General features: G+C 37.0%; 1 protein-coding gene across 8 annotated transcripts in view; it reads right to left on the reverse strand.

Annotated features, from left to right (window-relative positions):
• The window catches only part of SYT1 (synaptotagmin 1), a 1,170,968-nt gene that overhangs the window by 196,268 nt on the left and 962,520 nt on the right, over positions 1-12,180 (reverse strand). The window lies entirely within an intron of this gene.

A 12,180-nucleotide genomic window follows, 5' to 3' on the forward strand; every position in this document is an offset into this window, starting at 1 on the left:
GAACCACAGAGAAGGTTCTTCCCCAGAAGGTAAGACCAGACATAGTTATTGAAAGCATTTTCTCCTAACAATAAAATGAAACTGTCAAATCTATTAGTTATTTATACAGGCAATTACTTGCTATATAGATTTAACTTTTTAACCCATATCCTACTGAAATGTCCATGAAACAATTGCTGACAACATACATGCTCTATACTCTAAATGTTTTGCGTTTCCGAAAAGGAGAGACCAAATATTTATATTGGAAGTGTTGATAAATTATAAAAGATAGCACATTCAAAATGTTAGTAAATTTTAAAATGGGTGTAAAGAATACTATTGTAACACTGATACTCAAAGATTCCTGAATGTTATACAGAAATTAGTTCTTGAATCTCATTTATTGATAGCATGCTTTCTGCCCAGTTATTTTTTTTTGACATTTACTATAGATAATACTATGATCAATAATTCACTTGTCTTGCTGGGTGAATTTTTTTTTTTAATTCTTTATTGGAGCATAATTGCTTTACAATGGTGTGTTAGTTTCTGCTTTATAACAAAGTGAATCAGTTATACATATACATATGTTCCTATATCTCTTCCCTCTTGTGCCTCCCTCCCTCCCGCCCTCCCTCCCTATCCCACCCCTCTAGGTGGTCACAAAGCACCGAGCTGATCTCTCTGTGCTACGCGGCTGCTTCCCACTAGCTAGCTATTTTACATTTGGTAGTGTATGTATGTCCATGCCACTCTCTCACTTTGTCCCAGCTTACGCTGAATTTTTGAAGCCACTGTAAATGTGGCATGATTGACTATATAGACTAAGGTGCTGATGATAAAACATGACTTTAATTATTTCAGTTTATTTAGTTTGATTATATTATTGAATTATATAATTAATAATATAAATTATTTATTCAATTATTTAAAAATCTTCAAAATATTTAAAAAAATGAATCCTTAAGGTAGTCAGTGAAAAAATCTTAGCCTTGAATACAGAAAACAGTTCTAGTTTTCTTCACTAGCTAAATGAAGTTTGACAAGGCATTAAACTTCTTAATTAATACATCTTTTGAAATACGAAGAATCAAAACCTGCCCTGCCTAGATTTTTCTTAGTACCTGTGAAGTGCTGTATAAATGTAAGGGAGGTCTTCTAAAGGGGTACAAATGAAGTCATATTCTCCAATCTAAACGTATTCTGGACTTAAATACTTTTACTGTGTGATGTAAGTTTTCAGACTGTGCTGGTGAGAGTGGACATGATTTGGGGCAGAAATAGATAAATACAAATAGGCCTGGGCCTAACTTCACAGTCTCAGCAGGAAAGTTGATGGACCCATAAAGCCCTTCTGAGTTGCAAAGAAATGGAAATAACGAGCAAGCAGATAAAGGATTTTTATAGAATTCAAACCTTCTGTGCATTAATTACGCCTACTTACATATTTAGTGAAAGTAGAATAATCTCAAATGTATGGGATTTATTAAAATCTTAATCAAAATCTAGAGATTTTGGGTCTCCTGAAAGGAGATCAAGGATGAGGCTGAGACACATAGATAATCAAATTTTATAATAGATTAGTTCTCTTTTCAAAGCTTTGAATTTTTCAATAGTAGCCACTAATACAATCCTAAGGGGTAGAATTAGACAGATAGGGGTTCAGGACTTCTCTGTTCTTGAGTTTCTTCATTTGTAAAAGGAGAGTAATCATACCAAGTATGTAAGGTTTTAATCCATGCAAAGAATTTAGCACAATGTCTGGCATGCAAGTTTGTTCCTTCTATTGATTAATTGATCAATCGATTGATTGATCTATCCCTCCCTAATAGCATTTGGCAGCTCAGACTTTTCCAGACTGTGAAAAAATTTTATTTTTTCTAACTCAGGGTCACTTTCCAGAAGCTTTCCCTGATTTTCTGATTCTGTTTAGCTTTGGCTCTTGTCTCCCTGCAAAAATCTGGAGTACTGTTCGCACAACCTAGATGAAGCTATTGATATTGATGATGCCTTCACTCGTATTTCATGTAACTTAGCAAGACTACAACTACACACTCACAAACACATACATATGCATAAAATATCTGTGTGTATTAAAAAATGAATTTGTTCCTCTGCTATGAGAATCACCAGATGTGATTATCATTACTTATCTCCACAGGATAGTTGAGGATATTTGAGGAATTATGGTTTGCTGTGGGATTTAAAGGAAGTGATTGTGCTAAATAGAATAGCTAAATACAACAGTGTCATCATTAAATTAAAGGTATATTGTCTGTTTCAGCTCAATTTCTGTCATGTTCTGGAAGTGGGATATCATTGCTGGGATAAGCCTGACGTTTGGCTGCTCCCTCCAACGGGCTACACAGTTGTTTATAGCTTTTGTGCTCGGAGATGTTTGGGTCCTTTCTCTTGGATTGTTAAATATTTTCATATTTCCCCAGTTTATTTTGGAATATATATAAAACATTTGTATATATAAGTTGAATGATCTAAAAGGTTTTGGGAAAAATGAGGCTTTTATTAAACAGCGTCAACATTTAGAAAAGGCACTTAAAGCTTAAGCAGTATTTTTGTTGTTGTTGTGAAGGAAGCAAAGAATGTTTCTATAATTTCCAGAAAGAATTCTCTTCAGACATAAGGTACAGCTTGCAAGGTGTTTTATCAAAAAAAGGTAAAATCTAGGGCTTCCCTGGTGGTGCAGTGGTTGAGAGTCCGCCTGCTGATGCAGGGGACATGGGTTCGTGCCCCGGTCCGGGAAGATCCCACATGCTGCGGAGCGGCTGGGCCCGTGAGCCATGGCCGCTGAGCCTACGCGTCTGGAGCCTGTGCTCCGCAATGGGAGAGGCCACAAGAGTGAGAGGCCCGCATACCGCAAAAAAAAAAAAAAAAAAAAAGGTAAAATCTATAAACTTGGAACTTACTAGCCAATGATATTATCCCTACCATTTCTGATTGTTTTAAAAATCAAGAAAAGATTATGTAAGAAATATACAGACAGTGCTTCTTTTACTTAATGTATACCACTGTGAAATTAGAGGTCTTTCACAAATTATAAAGATATAATGGGCAATTAAGGATCTACTATACTGACAAAGAAAGACCAATTGCTGAATTTATTTTCATTCCTTTATATTTTGAGAGATAGAGTTTGTAAATAACAAAACTAAGAACAGTTACATGGCTCTCGAAAATGCATATTTATGGAAATAAGATGCTTATCAAGAAGCATCATTTTGCAGGTGGAAAAACTAGCTTATTATTCAGTCCTGACTAATGTGATGACTTTATACTCTCTTATGTACTTTAGTGCAGGTGGCATTGTTTGTTTATTTAGTAAAAAAATTTATGTTCTACTCAAGTCTTGATAAAAAACAGCCAACAGTTATTGAGGATCTGCTAAGTGGCTGAGATATATGAAATCATAGAGTTCTCACACCATTCCCATGAGATAGGTATAATTAGCACCCATTTTACAGGTGAGGAGACTAAGGCATACAGAAGTTATGCAATTGGTTCAAAGATAGATAGCAGTAATTAGTGGAGTTGAGATTTGAACCTAGGTGTCCTAGCTACTAGTATAAGGGACTTGTACGCTATGAGACTAAAATCTAATAAAATAGTGGGTTTTTTGAAGAAGTTTTGGACTATGACCCTTAGTAAGAAGTACATTGTATTGTGCTCCAGTATACACACTCTCCCCCTATATGTTAAATATGGAACACATTTCACATAAAGAAACTTGCCCTTACTATGTGTGAGATATTCTGATACATTCCATTCTATTCTGTTTTAGTAAAAAATTCTCGTTATATTTATTAGTTTCACAAACAACTATTGGTTTGTGACCTACAGTTTGGAAAATCACTATGCTAAGGGACCTGTTAAGATACAATAACATTAAATGAGGCTAAGAAAAACTAAAGATGCCATTTATTAAGAACCTACTATGTGCCAAAATGCTGGCATTGATATTCAAGTATAATATCCTCAATTCTCATTACAACCCTGAAAAGTAACTTATCATATTTTACAGGGAAAAAAAATGGTTGTGGAGAGGTTAAGCAATTTGTTCTACACAGATTTAGCCTGATCCACAGTTCCTTCCACTAGTCTATTCCAGTAATAACATTTAAGTATTATGAAACAATTAAATCAGCACTGGAAAGGTATTTATGATTTTCTTTTGAATTGGTTTAGCAGTAAATAGAAAATACAAGTCATCTTACTAATAGGAAAGGGACTGCTTAATTTTGAGGTATAGTCATTGAGTTTGTTAAAATGGAATTTAACATCTTGAATGTGCCAAGAGAAATATTATTGAATAGAAAAATAAATTCCCGCCTAGAAGAAGGTTGGGTACAAAGGACACAAGCAAGCAATTCTAAAAGAAAGAAATGAAAATCCCTCCTACCAAAAAAAAAAAAAAAAGTGTTTAATTTAACAAATAGTCAAAAAACTGAAAGTTAATATATATTAATTGTAAATGAGGATAAATATAGATGTGAAGGTGAGGATACAAAAAACTTGGCAATGGGTAAAGACCATAGTTTTGAAAAATACTTTATCGAGGCCAAAGTAAGAGAACATGTTAAAAGCTGTAGAAGCACTCATTCTTTTTCTAGGAATTCACAGTAGAGAATTCATTTAATATAAGGATGTTTGTAGTAATTATTTATAGTATTAGAAGACCAGAAACTACCTAACAGAGAGACTTAAATTGTGGTAATCCATAAAATAATGTTATTAGAATTATTTTAAAGATAAACATTTACAAACCTGGAAATACATTAGAGAATTAGATGAAAATGCAAATTATGAGACATTATAGAAAGTATGTCCAATTTCTCTAGATAAGATCTTTTGTATAAAAGAGGTTGGAAAGATACACTTAAAAATGTCAACCTTGTGATAGGATACTCTGTTTTTTTTCCCATATGTTTATATTGTCAGTATATTATAAACCTGAATTATTTAAAATTACACAGAAGAAAAGGCCTTTAAAACTGTTTTGCTCTTGAGAAAACTATACCTTCCAGAAAGAGATTTCTCAATACCAGATTAAAAAAAAACACCAAACTTTACAATGTAATGTAAAAAGCTAAACTGCAAGAAAGAAGGATTCAGCTGCATATCTAGCAAATATAATATGCAAAATGGCCACTGGTTAAAATAGAATGTAGAAGAAATTTTAAGGTATCATAAAAGTTAATACATTTGTGGTATAAAATGAGGAAAATCAGGATTTTTTGTTGCCATGACAACTTCCCTCTGTCCCTTACATTTATTCTACTTAGGAGGACTTTAATTATGTCTGTCTCTAGGTCCATAAATTGATATGGATTTCTTGGATTTTACAGTGAGATACTCTATCATACTGCACACACATAATGATTTTTGTTGAAAGAACTATTTCCATCTCTATTTAAGCATTGTACTTTATCATAATAGCATGCAAAATTAAAGAGCAAACAGGAGAAGAAGGTCAAAGAAATATTGAAGAATATATTATTACTAAGAAAAAGTCTTTGAATGCAGAAATGCCCCAAACTGAAAGTAATTCTTGCAGAAATTATTACAGAGTCCAGGAGATATCACAGAATGTGTTATAAAGTATTTTTGAGATGAAGGGCAGAATGTAGTCATTTTATTCCATCAGAATGTCCCTTGACCTTCTGTAAGTGTAGGTGAAAACCCTAAGAAGATGCCCTGTGCCTCCTTCCCTCCCTTTCAGGAATGAGGCCCTCAGTCTCAGGGCCCTCTGACAGCTCACAGCTGAGGAGTCTCTCCTAAAGAGTCACCCTTGGTTAAAGGGAACTGCTTTGTCCAAGGTTAAACCCACTTCCCCAGGGACGGCCCCCATGCAATGACTAGGATGCTGGTGTAAAGGCACGTCCCCCTGCCTTAATTTGGTTAATCTCTGAAGACCCCTGTAGGATCAGCTGAAGGTTGTGGTAACTGCATCTTGCCTAAACCTTGCTTTCTCCACCCCGTTACATGAAAAGCATTCCCCAGTAAGCTACCTCTGACTTAGAGCAGCTTCCCTGGGAATCCCACCTATGATACCCACTCTGAAAGATTTTGGGGGGAAAAAGAACAACACTGTCAAAAGTTTCATTTAAATTCTTTCCAAACCCAAGGATCCTTAGGCAGTTAGTGAACTCTAGCAGCATGATCAAAATCCTCTATGAGTTTGCAAATGTTGCAATGTCAGGCTTGAGGTGTAGCGTCTCTTTGGTTTAGATAGTTTCTCTTGCTGGAAGTAGGAGGACAGCCAGAGATTGTATGGTCCCTGTCATGGCAGGAGAAAGCTGACTTCTGGTGTTAGTCCCAGTAAAATGGAGAGAGATGAAAGGTTGTTTATCAGACCTTGGAGCAAATGGAAGCATAGCACGTAGCCTACCTTTATGAAACCATAAAACATACAGGCTCCTGAGCCCTTTATCTGCAATCTATTGATTCAAAATAGATGTAGGTACCTCCAGATTTTACCCCTTTATCTCATCACAAAAGTCTCCTAAAGAGGTGCAGCGAGAATTCTGCTTAAGAGTATGGTTCTCAGCCAGTATCTCTCACAGATGCCTTTGCAAATCAAATACAAATGGGCCTGCTTAGCTTTACTTTGCAAAAAGCATCAACATTCCTCCCCAGTCCTACAAATATCACAGTACAAACCCTGAAGAGGTGTAGAGGTTATTATGCTGAAGGTGTCTTTGGAAAAATGTGAGGAGGGAGGAGTACTGAACACTCACCAGCTGCATCTCCTAAGAATCCCTTAGGAGATACTGAATGACTGGGGTATGGTTGATATACAAAAACTGTACATATTTAATGTGTACAACTTGATGAGCTTGGAAATAAGTAAACGCCCATGGAAACCATCACCATGGTCTCCCATTCCTGGCCCCATAGAAGGTGCTGTTATGTGTTCTCTGTCCCTTCTTCCAAGCCTGGCTCTCTGCAGCCTCCTACAGCTATGTTGGTTTTCCTTCTCCTATCTTTCTGCCCCCACCCCCGCCCCCGTCTCTCCTCTCCAATCGACATCCTCCTGCTCTCCTTAGTTTTGTCTTTTCTTTCTTTCCTAGTTTCTTTTCTTCCTCCGAAGGGGAGAACCATACTTATTTGCTGCTATGTCTTACTTATCATGTACTGGGTACTTGATGCCTGTTATGTGTGTCTCCTGAGTGCTGCGCCTTGTGTGGAGTCAGTGAAAAGGAGAGTAAGATGCCAATTCACACCACTGAGACAGCCCCTGAGTTTCTCCTGGCTGCCTTTTCCTGCCATTATGGAAACTCAAACAGACCCCAGGATGGCGTCTCTTGACACCAATAGTGGTAAATTACAACTCACAGTTACCTTCCTGACATAGTTAGATAACTGGAAACACTACTCTGATCGCCAGGGAGCAGGTGACAAAGCATGTATAAGAAGTAAACCGTAGGACCAGAAATTAGGAAATCTGGGTCCAAAAGGAGTAAGCAGAGAGGGGTACATATGTTAGGGGCTCCAAAGAGCAGAATAGCAACATTTGTATTAAAAACCAGACGTCAAACTTTTAAATGGTCAGCTACTCCTACTAGACTTTGGAATGGACTACCAACTTCTGGTTTTCATATTTTCAGTGTGAATTATTTCCTATTTTTATCTTATACAATTTAGTTTTCCAGATTGTCCAGTGTTTACCCCCTTCCATTCCTGTCTCCCCAAGACAAGCAAAAGCAGTTCCTCAAGATTTCTCTTCCTTAAAGGTGGAAGGACACTGGCAATAATAAGAACTCAGTTATTTTCCTGTCTTACTCTAATTTTCATTGTTTAAAAGAATAATAATGTACTTTGGCAAAAGTGTCATTATTACTAGGGCTTATTTCCAAGCTGGTCCAATTTGTTCAAAATTCTTTGTATCTATTAAAAATTTTTTTCAACTGTTTTTTCTTTTTTTCTGAGGAGAGATCTGACTGTGGATCCTGTAGATGGTGGTGGGAGATGTACTTAAGATGTGAATGCCCACCCATAGCCCCTTTCCACTGAAATTGTCCTGCTTACAGACTCTAATGATGGAAGAGAGTCCATGTAGATTGCATGATCGCCCCCCAAGAGCCATGGGCACAGCAGATTTAAGGAGGTATGAGTACCTGATGGAAGGGCACCTCACTTAGATGCTGGCCTGAGGCCAATGACACTGTTTAGCATGAAAAGGTGAGTGAGGCCAATAAGAGTCTCTCCTTCAGGAATGGAAGCTATGAAATACCCTAAAGAAACTGAAGCGTAGAGAAGAGAAGAAACATGCTCATTGTCACAGAGTTAATAAGTGGGGGGACCAGGGCCCCAAATGCAGCTGATCCCAGGGCTCACATCTGTGACCACCATGGCAGCCACATCCCTCTGGCTGTCCTGCTTCCTTTGGCTTGGTTTTCAGTTCTGAGTTTCAGTACGTAGTATCTTGCAATACTAATATTGATAGTAATCTGAGTATCTGTACCTTGTAATCAAGAAAGCACGATTAGAAGTAAAACCTGTGTGGGTTCACTAGGCTTAGTTGTTCCTGGAATATCTGAATTTATAGCCAGAGGTGGTGAATTCTGTTACTAAGTCTGCTCTGCATTCATAACTGGGTATGTGTGTGAAGTGAAAGAACTGATGATGTAGAGTGATGTGAGACCCCTACTGTGTAGGTTTAGAAAAATGCCATGGTGACTCAATGATATTGGAGAGATTAAAACATTCGACTCTGAATACATTTTTTTTCCACATTACATTTTCCCCCATGTTTTTACACCTCTGAAATGAGGATTTATTTGTCTTATAACATATGGCATCTCACTATCACTGTCAGCCAGGCCTGTGCACACTGAACTGTCTTCTTATTCCTATTGATATCCCAGTAACAAATCATTTAAAGGCCATTTGAGGAAGGGATCAGAATCCTGGCTGTGTCTGAAGCTTTCTACTGTAAGCTTATACACTGAAAACTAGCAGAATGGGAGTCAAACAGCTTGGAAGGCTTTAGAAGCACTAATGGAACAATATTTAAAGAGATGCTTTATCGAACAGTATTGATGGCCCAAAGGAAAATGGTCTGTAAGAAAAGACGGGCATCATCAACTATGAATTGAGGACAGATTTAGAAATCTTTGCAAGTTATTAACCCATCTCTTTTATTTTCCTCGTTTGTATGCACAAAAATGACACAAAATAAAATCTAAGTAAGTCAATGACCTTTCAATAAGTACAAAATAAAAATTCAAGTGATAGGAAACCGTTTTTGGACATAGTTTAATTTGCAGCATTTTTTTCTTAGTGGTATATAAAATCATGCTGCATCCTGTAATTAGTGGTTTCTTAGAGTACATGAAATAGAGATTTCCTAAAGAATGAAGAGAAAGCACGAGCATTGTTTACAAATAATGTATTATAAAGTAATAGACTGTATAAAATTTTAAACAAACTGAGTTTCTCATTCCCAGAAGATCAGTCACCGCAATTATATTCAGCAATTATAGTCAACATAAATTTCAGAAGAACTAGCTAAAGTAAAAATGAATCTCTGAGCCAAATGAAAACTATATTCATTGCTAGATTATTTCCCCCCTTAGACCTATAATATAGAGAATAAAAGAATGGAAACAAAACATATCCAAGTCAAGACCCAAGTACTGAAATACTGTGATAATGATACAGAAAAGCAAGAGTTCTTAGACAAATTGAAAATTTCCCACCTATAATAGGGAAAGAAATCTTGGAAACTGGGATATCAGAGATGTTTCTAAAAGCATTTAATAATAAATTCACAAATTTAACATTGTTTTTCTAGTAATCCATTTATTGTACACCCATTTCTCTACTAATGCAGTTTCAAAAACTGTAATTTATTTTCAAAGCACCACTCAATATTGGAGAAATTGTATAGCTTTAAAGGGCCTCCCAAGATTTTGGTAAGAATGGCAGGGTCATGATCAAGAAAAGATTGCAAAAGAGCTTTTTCAGATGCATTATAAAGACTTCAAGTGCATTTTGTAGCATTTTTTAAATGATACAGTGTCAAAGTCTCCCTTTTTTATTTTTTGATAAAACCGGTAGATATGAAAACCTAGAGATGGAATGGAAATCTTACATGGATCAGTTTAGCATAGTTTTCATCAACAATGTCATTGTGTACGATATTAATTGAAGTTACCTCTTCTGTACAGTTTTGTTCTTTTGTACAGTAAGATAAAACTAGATGCTTTTGGCAGTTTTGGAAGTGGTACAGGTTAGCTGGATCAAGCAAATTGACTGTCAAAATGTTTTCTATAGCAGCAACAGAATAATCATTTGGAATTCCCATTCTCCATTGCTTTGCTGAAACCCAGCTCTGAACTCTTGCTGTTTCTGAGCTACAGGCACTTGAGAGAAAATGTAAGCTTGCGACTCAAGGCCCTCTTTTATCAAACGGTGTGCAAACTGTCATTGTTTTGTCACACAGGGAAGCAAAACTTTAAAATCAGTCTATACACAGTTCAGATTGTTAAATATGATGGAAATGTCTGCAATTTCCAGTTAAAAACAGTAAATGAATAAAATAAGAGCTTGAAACGTAGAAGCTCATTTAATGCTCACAAAATAAACCCATGAGTCAGGCAGTACTATCTGTCTTTCATAGATAAGGAAACTTACCAAAGGTTGCACAGCTAGTAAGTGCTGAAGAGAGGATTTGAATTGAAACAAGCTGGCTCCAGGGCCCGTGGAATTCTGCCTCGTTAATAAATGAATACATACAGATGCATACAGATGGTTAAAATCCAATGTGTTATATGCTCTAGTAGAAATGATTATGAAAGACTGAACTGAGAGAACACACCAGGTAGAAAACCACCAGGATTTAAATATCTGAGTATAGTTGGGCCTGAAGTCTAAGTTTACACGCTAAATATATCAGATATGAAGTATAAAAAGTGATTTGGCTTATTCTTCCTGAATTCGACCTTCTGTTGTGTGCTGATGAACTAATTTGGTGACAGGAGACTTGAATGAACAATATATACAATTTACAAAAAAATAATAAGCAAGATCGTAGGTCAGTTGCTTACCTAACAGCTATTCCTTCCTTCTGATTTCAGATACGCCATATTTTTAGATATGCATTTTTAGATAAGCGACTACTACTCCTTATCCCCCACTCATGGGTAAATTTTATTAGTCTATATGTCAGTCCTGGTAATCCCATACTTCTTCCCAATGGTTGGTTTGAGCAATGCCATGTGATCCAGTTTGGGCCTGTTGTGTGTAAGAGGAAGTCTGCTGGCTGATGTCTGGGAAAGTTTTTCTAACTCTTGAAAATACATACACAGGAAGTGATTTCTCTTCTGCTGGTTGGTGTTATATTTGTGTGTGGCAGCTAGAACTGCCTGTAACTGTGTTGTGATCATGAGAGAACTGTTCAGTGAAGGAGAGGCTGGTGTTTTATGGATAAAGGAGCTGAAAGTTGGGAGTAATCATGACCCTGAAGATGGTTTGAGTTGCTGTACTGTTTAGCCGTACAACCACCATGCGTGAGAACTTCTTGCAATGGGAGATAAGTGTTTCTTACGGTTTAATCCGTTTTGTGTTGCATTTGGTGTTGCCTGCAGTCAAAAGCTAGCATACACAAATACTTTATAATATGATCTCCACAATAACAAAAATAAAATTGTTTCTATCGGCTTATTTTCTATTATGCTATGCCTAGCATAGTAGTAGAAAAGGGTATTTATTGGCTGCTTGCTAATACCCTTTACCTGTGTGTGCATTTGACCCCTAGTTTTTTTTGTTTTTTTCCGCGGTACGCGGGCCTCTCACTGTTGTGGCCTCTCCCGTTGCGGAGCACAGGCTCCGGACGCGCAGGCTCAGTGGCCATGGCTCACGGGCCCAGCCGCTCCGTGGCATGTAGGATCTTCCCGGACCGGGGCACGAACCCGTGTTCCCTGCATCGGCAGGCGGACTCTCAACCGCTGTGCCGCCAGGGAAGCCCATGACCCCTAATTTTTGATGCTCAATAAATCTATGAGACACTCATTACATTTTCTCCTCTTCAGAACAGAGCTGTATCTTCCCTACACCCTATGAATTATGGTGAAGATCATTGCCCAGCATCCTAAAGTGCTAGATTAATACAAATTGAATTTATTCAGAATACCAGAAAATTGGCTTCATGATTGGTTCTAATTTAGAAGATTTAAAAGG

This window comes from Stenella coeruleoalba, assembly GCF_951394435.1.
Source record: "Stenella coeruleoalba genome assembly, chromosome: 11".
NCBI lineage: Eukaryota > Metazoa > Chordata > Mammalia > Artiodactyla > Delphinidae > Stenella > Stenella coeruleoalba.